Source organism: Phasianus colchicus, chromosome 5, assembly GCF_987193195.1.
Source record: "Phasianus colchicus chromosome 5, bPhaCol1.hap1.1, whole genome shotgun sequence".
In the NCBI taxonomy this organism is placed as follows: Eukaryota; Metazoa; Chordata; class Aves; order Galliformes; family Phasianidae; genus Phasianus; species Phasianus colchicus.
This window is the reverse complement of record NC_143440.1, coordinates 31,954,422-31,963,703: the sequence shown is the minus strand read 5'-3', so window position 1 is coordinate 31,963,703 and position 9,282 is coordinate 31,954,422. Positions and strand designations below refer to the sequence as shown.

At 37.9% G+C, this 9,282-nt stretch overlaps 1 long non-coding RNA gene across 1 annotated transcript; it reads left to right on the top strand.

Annotated features, from left to right (window-relative positions):
* The first annotated feature begins 1,235 nt into the window (after positions 1–1,235).
* Positions 1,236–7,396, top strand: LOC149917832 (uncharacterized). The gene is made up of 3 exons (XR_016467273.1): positions 1,236–1,302; positions 1,399–1,507; positions 6,826–7,396. It is a non-coding gene; the product is annotated as an uncharacterized LOC149917832 (long non-coding RNA).
* The last annotated feature ends 1,886 nt before the right edge of the window (positions 7,397–9,282 follow it).

Sequence of the window (9,282 nt, the reverse complement as noted above, 5' to 3'; positions counted from 1 at the left end):
GCCTAGGGCATGAGTATCTAGCCTTAGCATAGTTAAAATAACATCATCCTCTCTGCCATCATGGTAAATGAACTATTTGTGTAATCTACATTGACATTATAAATCTTTCCCTACTGTCAGTTGAAGAGATGTATAGTCTCTTCATTATTACTTCTCATTGAGTGTTGCCTATTCCTCTGATCTGTCTCCTAAATTACTGATGGGAGAACTCCCTCATAAACTTGGACAGCTCCATTGGCTAACTCAGTCTGATAGGAATGGGAAATGCTCAGCTAGCAGATCTGAGGACAGCAGTAATGAAGTCAGGGCAGTGATGTTTAGGGGGAAACCATAATTTCTTTGTCTGGCAGAAAGAAAGCTAAGAGAACATACATCCATGGCCTAAGTTTCTCTGTTGTTCCCATTAGAGATACACAGCTTTACATGTGCGCTATCATTTCCACAGCAAACACTCTGGATTCAGGTGAGAAAGCTCTACATGTGAACTAACCATGTTTAGCTCTGCTGTCTGTAACCACTAAATCACAGTGCTGGTATCTGGGGGGGGACGCACAAGCACAGGGTGCCTATGAGATGAGCATGTGAGTACACACATCTGCTTGCTGGTGAGCTAATGGGCAGAAGATCTAAGGAGCGGCTCAGCGTCAGGGCTATCTCATTCCTGAAGAGTCTAGAATCTGAGGTCCCAGCACTGCAGCTGAATCCTAGCAAATTAAGATCAGTGTACCTCAACAGCTTTTAGAGTTTGATAACATTAACTTGATTTTAAGGTCAGAACATAGTATACAAGAAAGTGGGAAAACCAAGGAAAGAAAATTTTGTATGCATATGAGTACTGTTTTGTGGGGAAACATCTAGCTTTCAGAGAGATTAAGTTAATAAAGCAATTTGGTTTCATCTCTTATTTTAGTAATTTAAGTGGGAGTTTGGAGAGGATATTTTAAAAAGTAAATATTATTTGAATAGTAAATATCTATTAAATAGCTTTAAATATTGGCAAATGAAAGATGAAGCCCAGGATAATAGAGTTGTTTATATCATATCGCTGCTCCTTGAACATGAACACAGCATAATTGAATAAAATATGTATCTAGGAGAGTGTTAAAAAGCCAGCATGTAATAGTTCACAAGACCTCATAATACATGGTGCTTCTGGAAGCTTTTTCAGATTGCAGCAATTAATTTTGTAACAGAAACAAAAAGTATTTTTTAATATATTTTCTTTTCCCTCTTCCAGAAACATACCTGATAAATCTGGCAGTAGCTCTGTTCAAATCAAACCATAATTACTCTGGCATCAAGGTCAGGCAACTTGGCTAGCTCTGAAAGATATCATCTGTTTTTCTCATGCTTGCTGAACCTCTCTTAGACAAATTTTGCATTGTTTTTTTGTGTCAGTTTTATCGTGGAACATCGTGCTGCCATCTGGGAAGAGAAACACCATGGTACAGGAGCAGCTGGTAAATGGGAATGGCCAAATAAACATTGGCACTCATTCTGCCACTAGGTGAGATAAGGGGGCTGAGGCCAAGCCAAAAGAGACAGCCCCAAACTACTGCCATTATCCTTCACTGTTCTTTTCTCCCTTATCTCTGTTTAAAAATACAGCTAACATTCATTTTAGAGGGGGGAACCAAACCTAGCTATCAGGTGTTGGACATACCCTTCTGAAGCCTGGAAAACAGAGATATCCACAGTCAAAGGCATCTGAGGTGCCTTGCCAATTGGCTGAGTGACTGGATATACTATTTGCACTGGAAAAGTAATAAGAACATTTACTAAATCTGTAATGATTCCTGTCTCAAAGCTCTTCAGACACAAATTAATTCTCCAAGCATTTGAGAATGAGTAGGTAGGGAACTACTAACTGCTTTTTTGTGGGCAGGGAAGTTGGGCACAAAGAAGTAAATATCTGTCTTGCTCAGGTTTATATATAGAGTTTATTAATGACAGGAATAAGTCCTAAGTTTCAACTGCCTAGCCTACCAGCAGCCCAATTTTCCTTCCAAAAAGTTGAGGCCAATGCAGAAATTTAGGGAAAGAATGTACTTGCTCAATTTTTACCTTGTGAAGCATGAACTTTATGTAGATTGGTATTCTTATTTTCTGGAGAGCTGAACTGAATTACTTTTTGGGAATTCCCTACTGGCAGTCATGTTGCAAGGTGATGGACAAAGGAACTACTGCATCCAGCCACCTGTGGCACAGACTATCTAAAACTTAACTGCCAGACACTGGCTTTATTGAAGTAGCTCCTTTGATCTCAGATTGCATATGCTTGCATTTGTAGCTCAAGTCACTTGGAAGTCTATTTACACTCGTCACAGACTGGATACATGCAGACATGCAGCTATTAACAGTGCCTCAGATGTCCCATTAGCTAGCAGTTCTGGGAAGTTTTATTTAAAATATCACTTCTTTTTTAAAGTATTATCATGAATGGTTTTCTGACAAAAACCTGGAAGTTTTAAACTAATTAAAAAGCAGTCTGTATGATATTTAAAAATAAGAATGGATTATTCCTTGCAAACCATTATGCCTCTTGTGTCATCTAACAAAACTCAGTTGTCCAGTCAGGCTTGATTGCCAATTGCCTGTACTGTCTGATGGCTGTTTGGGTAGTTTAGTAATCTCAATCTACTTCCCAGTGATAACAGCTGTCTTTCTCATAAATTCACATATGGCACTGACTAACATACCTCTCAGCCCTATAAATGTTAACATCATGGTGTTGACTTTGCCTTTCCTTTGCACAGAATACCATCACTCAGGCGTGCTAGTTGGGCAGTCTAGGTAAACTTAAAAACCAACGACCCTAAAATTGTTGGTCTGAGCTAACATCCCTCATTGCTATAGAAGAGCAAAGAAGAGCCCAAATAGCTTTGCTTTTTTATATCTTCTGTGCAACTGTGAAAGACCAACCAGCCACAAGTCCTAGCCTTTTAATGGCAGGAAGAACTGCCATCAGCTGTGACCTCTTGTCATGGCACAAGGCACAGAATTCCACATATGTTTGGAGTGGGAGCCAAAACTGTAATCAATGATCAGAAGAGCCAAAGAAACCTTTCTTCCTCTTGATCTTTGTCACATGTATGTAATCTGCCTCCTTCTTGGTTCCTTCCATTTTCCTTGGCAGTCCTTTCTCCTCTGTGCAACTCTTCCAGTTCCACCTATCCTTGAGGTGAAGAATTATGTTTGCTGCATTTATTGAGGTCAACAAGAACCACTCTGTGTGTGTGTGTGTGTGTGATGTTTGGCTGTTGACTCTACAAATGGTTCCATTGGGCTGAATTCTCATAGCCTTTCTCTGTGGGAGCACTGTTTTAGGTCTCTCTCCTCTACTGCTCTAATCACGTTTGTGAACTCATCTCATTTTGCCTTTTCAAAGTTACTGAGAGGAGAGCCTTGTGGATAGATGTGGCATGTTCTCACTTCATCCTCACTTCTTCAGAAAGCTCCATTTCTTACCTCTCAGATAGAGAGCTCTGGGTGTAGCCATAGTCATGGAGGGCATGGCCCAGCCCCAATAGATGTGAATCATGTTGCTACATCTCCCAGTGTTTTTAAGGTGGCCAACTGTCCTGTCATACTACCTTTACTACTAGTGATTTGTCCTACCTTTCTGTTTTCCCAGGACAACTTCTGTGCAGTGTAGAGAGTGCTGATTTTTACCAGATGTTAAAATCCTACAAAAGTGACTAGAGAAAAACTAGTGAAAAATGCAAATTAAATAAATTCAACGAAGAGTCAAAATTAGATGCATGCGAACAGTAAGTTAAGAACAATAAGAAATGAAAAACTGCTTTAAGTCAGTGATTTGACTTTCCCAGAGCATTTTTGCAAGTTGACATTATAAATATTTTAAAAACCTGGACCTCTTCTACTTGAAACTTCAAATTCAAAATACCTACGCTAAAAACACTTTAAAACCATTGCAAAAAAGCAACAACAAAAAGTGACTGATTGAAGCAGTGCCATGTCTCAGGACTAAACTAGGAATTTTAGTAGGTTGATACTGGTTTTTTTGTGTGTAGGGGGGGGGATGGAAGGGGGAGGGGGGTTACTCGGGCACTGGGTTATTATTGTAACATCCTAAAAATGTTTCAGTATCAAACAACAGAGAATGTCTCAATAGGAATTTGCAGTGGCAATCTGGTACAATATAGCATCATGGAAAAAATACTAATTGAAATCCTGAAAATAATTCAGGTTAATCAGTTCAGTATTACACTGACATTAAACAGCCTGGAACTTTTGCAATTTTACTTTGCAGGAAAACTGATCCATGTTGACTTCTAAATTTCCTATTCACAGTTTGTTGTGCTCTCAGGCTTTACTTTGATTTAAATGTCTGATTGAACTCATTATCTCAAAGAGAGTAGTACTAAAAATGGTTTCCCAGCAAAATTCATGCAAAGATTGGAAAACATCAGCAGTTCAGAAAGTAACTGAACATATCATAGTATGACCATGGGATCTTGACTGTATGGTGTGGAAATGTCAGGTCACAGAATAGAGAGGAAGTTAGGAGGAGGTTTTGGTTTTGAATAAATATTTTTCTGACCTTTTGTATAGCAAAGGAAATCTTATACGCTAGGTGGTTGCTGGGAAAAATGGTGTTTAGCATTTTCCCCATCTGCAATACCATTCTCCTATTTGGAACCATATAAACAATGAGAAACAGAAAGAAAGAGCATGCACTATGTAAATGCTCTCATTTATACTCTTTCTTAGGCTGTTATGAGCCAAGAACCTAGTCCCTTTTAGGACTATCTTGTATAGCAGTAACCAACCCCTATATGAGTCTAACTGCAGCAGCACAGAATTTACTGAAGACTAGAAAAGTCTCAAACTAGATAAACATTTTTTTTGCTCTCTCTGAAGAGGTAATGGCACTACTCTGAGTGCAGTTTTCTCAGGTCAAGCTAAGTAGTTTGAAATTAGCTTAGGTAGACCCTCAAATAGATAGTGATGCGTTATGTTCTTCTTGTCCACAAGATGTCGATGTACCCTAAGAATTCTAGCATCTGGTCTTGAATCACAGAACCATTTGAGTTGGAGGGGACATTTAAAGTTTTTCTGGTTCAACTTTCCAGCAATGAACAGGGACGCGTACACCTAGATCAGGTTGCTCAGAGTCCCATCCAGCCTGATCATGAATGTCTCTAAGAATAGGGAATCCACTGCTTCTCTGGGCAACCTGTTCCTCACCACTATTATTGTGTTTAAAAAAAAAAAAAAAAAAAAAACAAAAAAAACCACCTTCTTCCTTTTCTTCCTTATATCCAATCTATATCTTCTCCTCTTTTAGTTTGAAGTAATTTCCCTTTGTTTCCCTTTGTTCTACCACCGCAGCTCCTGCTGAAAAGTCTGTCCCCTTCTTTCTTATATCCTCCCTTTAGATACTGAAAACGTGCAGTCAGATCTTTCAGTATGTTTACATGTTAACACAGAAACAAGCAGATGCAAGATGAAGCCGAAGTTTTTGCTGTGTTAGTATTTAGTATAGCTACAGTGCCCAGGCCGCTCTAGCCAGGATTCTTATAGGGCCCACTGAGCAAATGTTGCTGCCCATTGTCATTGACAATAAAAAAATGATCACTTTGTCCTGCAGAATGAATTTTTGGGTAGGGTGTAGACCTCCCTGAAGATTTTTTGCAATATATTCATCTGTTTGTGCTGTGAGAAACCTGTGGGGTGAAAGCAGGCTGCAGTGATCAGCAGCAAACATATGCTAGAAGGAGAAGCTAAGTCTGTTAACTTAAGCATTATGCCCATTAGTCTGAACTCCCAGATGGGAGCTGCTCAACATCTGACTCACTGGGAAAGTGGGTGGAATAAGTCTGTATGTATTAACAACTGTCTTTGTTTACTGATACATTTTGGTTTAAAAAAAAAAGGATGAGATTTAGTCTTATGGAAACTCAGATAATTGCCAGTCTTTATAGAAAGCTCAAATTTTGCTTTCGTTTACATGCCAATATTGGAATAACATGAATGTCCTAAAGTAAAACCAACAGATTAAGGGAAAGAGGTTGCTTCTTCTGCTTACAAAGAATTCCAAGGTCCTCAGGTGATAGATATTAGTAAAAACTTACATTTCCCTATGTTTTACAGATTTAATCTTTTTATTTTAATCTTTTATTAAACATAGATGAAGCTCACAATATATTTGTCTGAGGTCTGAAGCTATAGATGCAAACAACATAGACTGATGTAGTACTTGTTCACTTTGATTTAGAGTTAGTTAGGATGGCATAGAAGATTTACATTAAAATATCAGTGTAAGTTAGCAAGACCAAAATGTTAAATTGTTATATCTGGAAAGGTAGAAGCCAGGATAGGTACTTTTATTGGCTTTCTCTCAGGGAAGAAGCAGCCAGCATTTATGAATGTGTTTCAGTAATGCAGTAACTGCTGCCAGTTTGTCAAAAGCCAAGTTTTGCCAAATGCCTGTTCACTTTTTCCATAGACCTGTAATATTTTCTTTCAAAAGACAAAGATGGTCAATGAACTGAATGTCATTTTTACAACAGATATTACAACACTTCAAGATAAGTGAAATATATTCTTTCTTGAATCTTTTAGGAAAAAAATACATAAAATTAATTGTTCATACTTCATTTTGTGTAGTACAAAGTACAGCTCAAGCATGGTCTCTTTCTTACATTTTGAAGGGAAGACTGATTTTTTTTTTTTTTTTTAATCCCATCTACCTGCATAAATTAGTGAAGTTGGTGGAAGTAAAAAAAAAAAATAAAAATTTAGGAGTAGTTTTATGTACAGAGGCTGCTCTGAAAGTAATGCCTTCTACTTATTATGTAGGCCCATGACATCAAAGGCAGATGTTGATGGCATGGCAGTGGAGTTTGAACCTTTTCACCAATATTCCGTGATATGTTGTTGCTGTGTGACAGATAGCAGCAGAAAGGCAGTCTGAAAACATGGCATCTGATGTGGAAGTGTGTATGAAGCAAAGGCACAGAACTGAATTCTTCCCTGTGGAAAAACTACACCTGCTGAAATTCAGTGTTTGCAAGGTGATGGGTGCTGTATTTCAGCATTGGTGACAGCAACCATGGGTCATCTCTGTTGGTGCAGATTTTTACATGCTTGACATGCAGACTCTTGTTCATTACTCATTAAAGTGGACAACTAATGGCAGTAGCTGTTTTGTAGCTGAGAATTTGCTCTATCAAATGGTGTCATTGTGCTTTTGTAGCCATTGTAGTTTCCAGTGAAACAAATAGGAGGCATTAGTTTTGAAGTGACCTACATACTGTATTTAGTTATCAGGTGCCTTGTACACATGATGTCTTCATTTTGCTTTCAATGGGTTAAATCTGGAGTGACAGCATCTTGGTTTTATTTGTAGTTCTTTTTTTTTTTTTTCTGTTACCTTGATTCTGAGCAATGATATTTCAACCCATTCCTGTTTTGTTATTGTCTAAGGGAAATTTTATCAGTTTTATAGTAACACCAGCAAAATTTCACAAAGTATCTTTCTTTCATTATAAATCCCCTCTGTTACTGAAAGGAGAATGAGGTATTGTTTCCTACAAACATAAGTGATAGGGGCTATAACTGGGATACAGTGTGCAGTAAAATGAATCTCCTTCTCCTTACAAAAACATCTTCCAGGATCAGATCAGATACAAAAAACTGTGCTCCTGGAACCTAAGGTTCTAACCAACAAGATTCTCACTGTTGGGGTCTGCTACTGCTTCGGGTATTTGAATTCAGCTATTTGTCATGTTTACTGCAAGTCTAACTATCTGTTCTTTATTAGCTGGAAGTTGCAATCTACCAGGCTTTAATAAAGGGTAAAAGTTTTCTCAACTATGACATGTTTTGTTCTTGGGATTTTGTTGTTATTGTTTTATTTTAGCTTTAGCTAAATTGGCTGTGCTGGCAGGGATTACTGCCACTTTGATGTAGCAGGTAATGTTTTGCCTAAGAATTCATGCCCTATCCCACATTCTTTGTGCTACCATGCGCTCTGGTTGTATCAAAGGTTGTGTCAGAGCCAGATGCGCCAAAAAGCCAGGTAGCTTTTTATCTTCTGAGTTGAACTCAACATAATGCTTATTGTGACAGAAGATGGTGGAAAACTAACTGAAAGAGGAAATACAAACTATGAAATAGAAACTGGGCTAGTTTTTAAATTATTTTTAATAATATTTTAATCAGTATCATATTTATTTCTCTTAACTAGGAATATCTTCAGATCTGTCTCTGAGACAGATACAGGGAATAAAGACAGATACCAATCTCTTTCCCATCCTTGATGTCCTGTTGTAATTTTGGCAAGTAACTTTTATAGTAAAGTGTTCCCTTTCTTTCCTTTCTTACTGTGATAAATGGTGAAATAGTGTTTCATCCTTTATGAAACATTATGTTTAACTTGAGGTGACAACTCATGAGACAGTCTTACAGGGCTGAAATTCCAGACAGATCAGTTAAACACATTTTCATATCCTTCATTAGAATTGTAACTTTTGGAGGATTATGTTCTACTCTAAATGAAAGCTGAGTGTCTAATAGTAATTAAAGAAAATGCTCTTTTTCCTATTCCCATAAAAGTATTTTACCTCTTGTTTTGCAGACAGGTGTCTTTCCTGACCCTTCAAGTGGAAAAACTGTGTGTTGAATGGGGAAGAAAACTATTAAGTCTAATACTAACCTCACAAAATCCTGATTTCAAATAGTATAATGCACATACAATACAAATCAGAGTAAAGTCTAGATTTGTGTAGCCTGTAGTCTAGATATGACTTCCTCTCACTGGGAGAGAAATCTCTCAGGAGGATTTAAAGATGCTGTTTCTGTAGAACACCAAGACAAGAATAGCTTCGAACTCTTTTGTTAAACTGCTCCATAGGGCACAGAGCACCTTATTTTGCTTCCTTCCTGTAGCTAGTCATTAAGATACTTTGTTTAACAAAAAGACCTGTATGCAGCATCTGAGTTTGTGACAGTGATAATGCTGTTTTTCATTTCCACCAGGCTGGTAGGGAAGCTAGACAACATTTTGACCTGAGCCTTGTGAGATACAGACTTTGTTTCTGTTCCGTATGAGACCTCAAACAAATCACCTTGAAACAGGTATTTTTGGAGATACCTAGGCACCTACCAAAGGTGTTATATTATCTTTCAGGTGACTGATGCCCTCTGTGGATTTTGCTATATCTGCATTATCTTTTGAGGATAGTTTTTTACGATGAGACTAAGGCATGAGTTTTATCTCCCCAGACGTAGTGTTCTCCATTCAAATGATTGTCT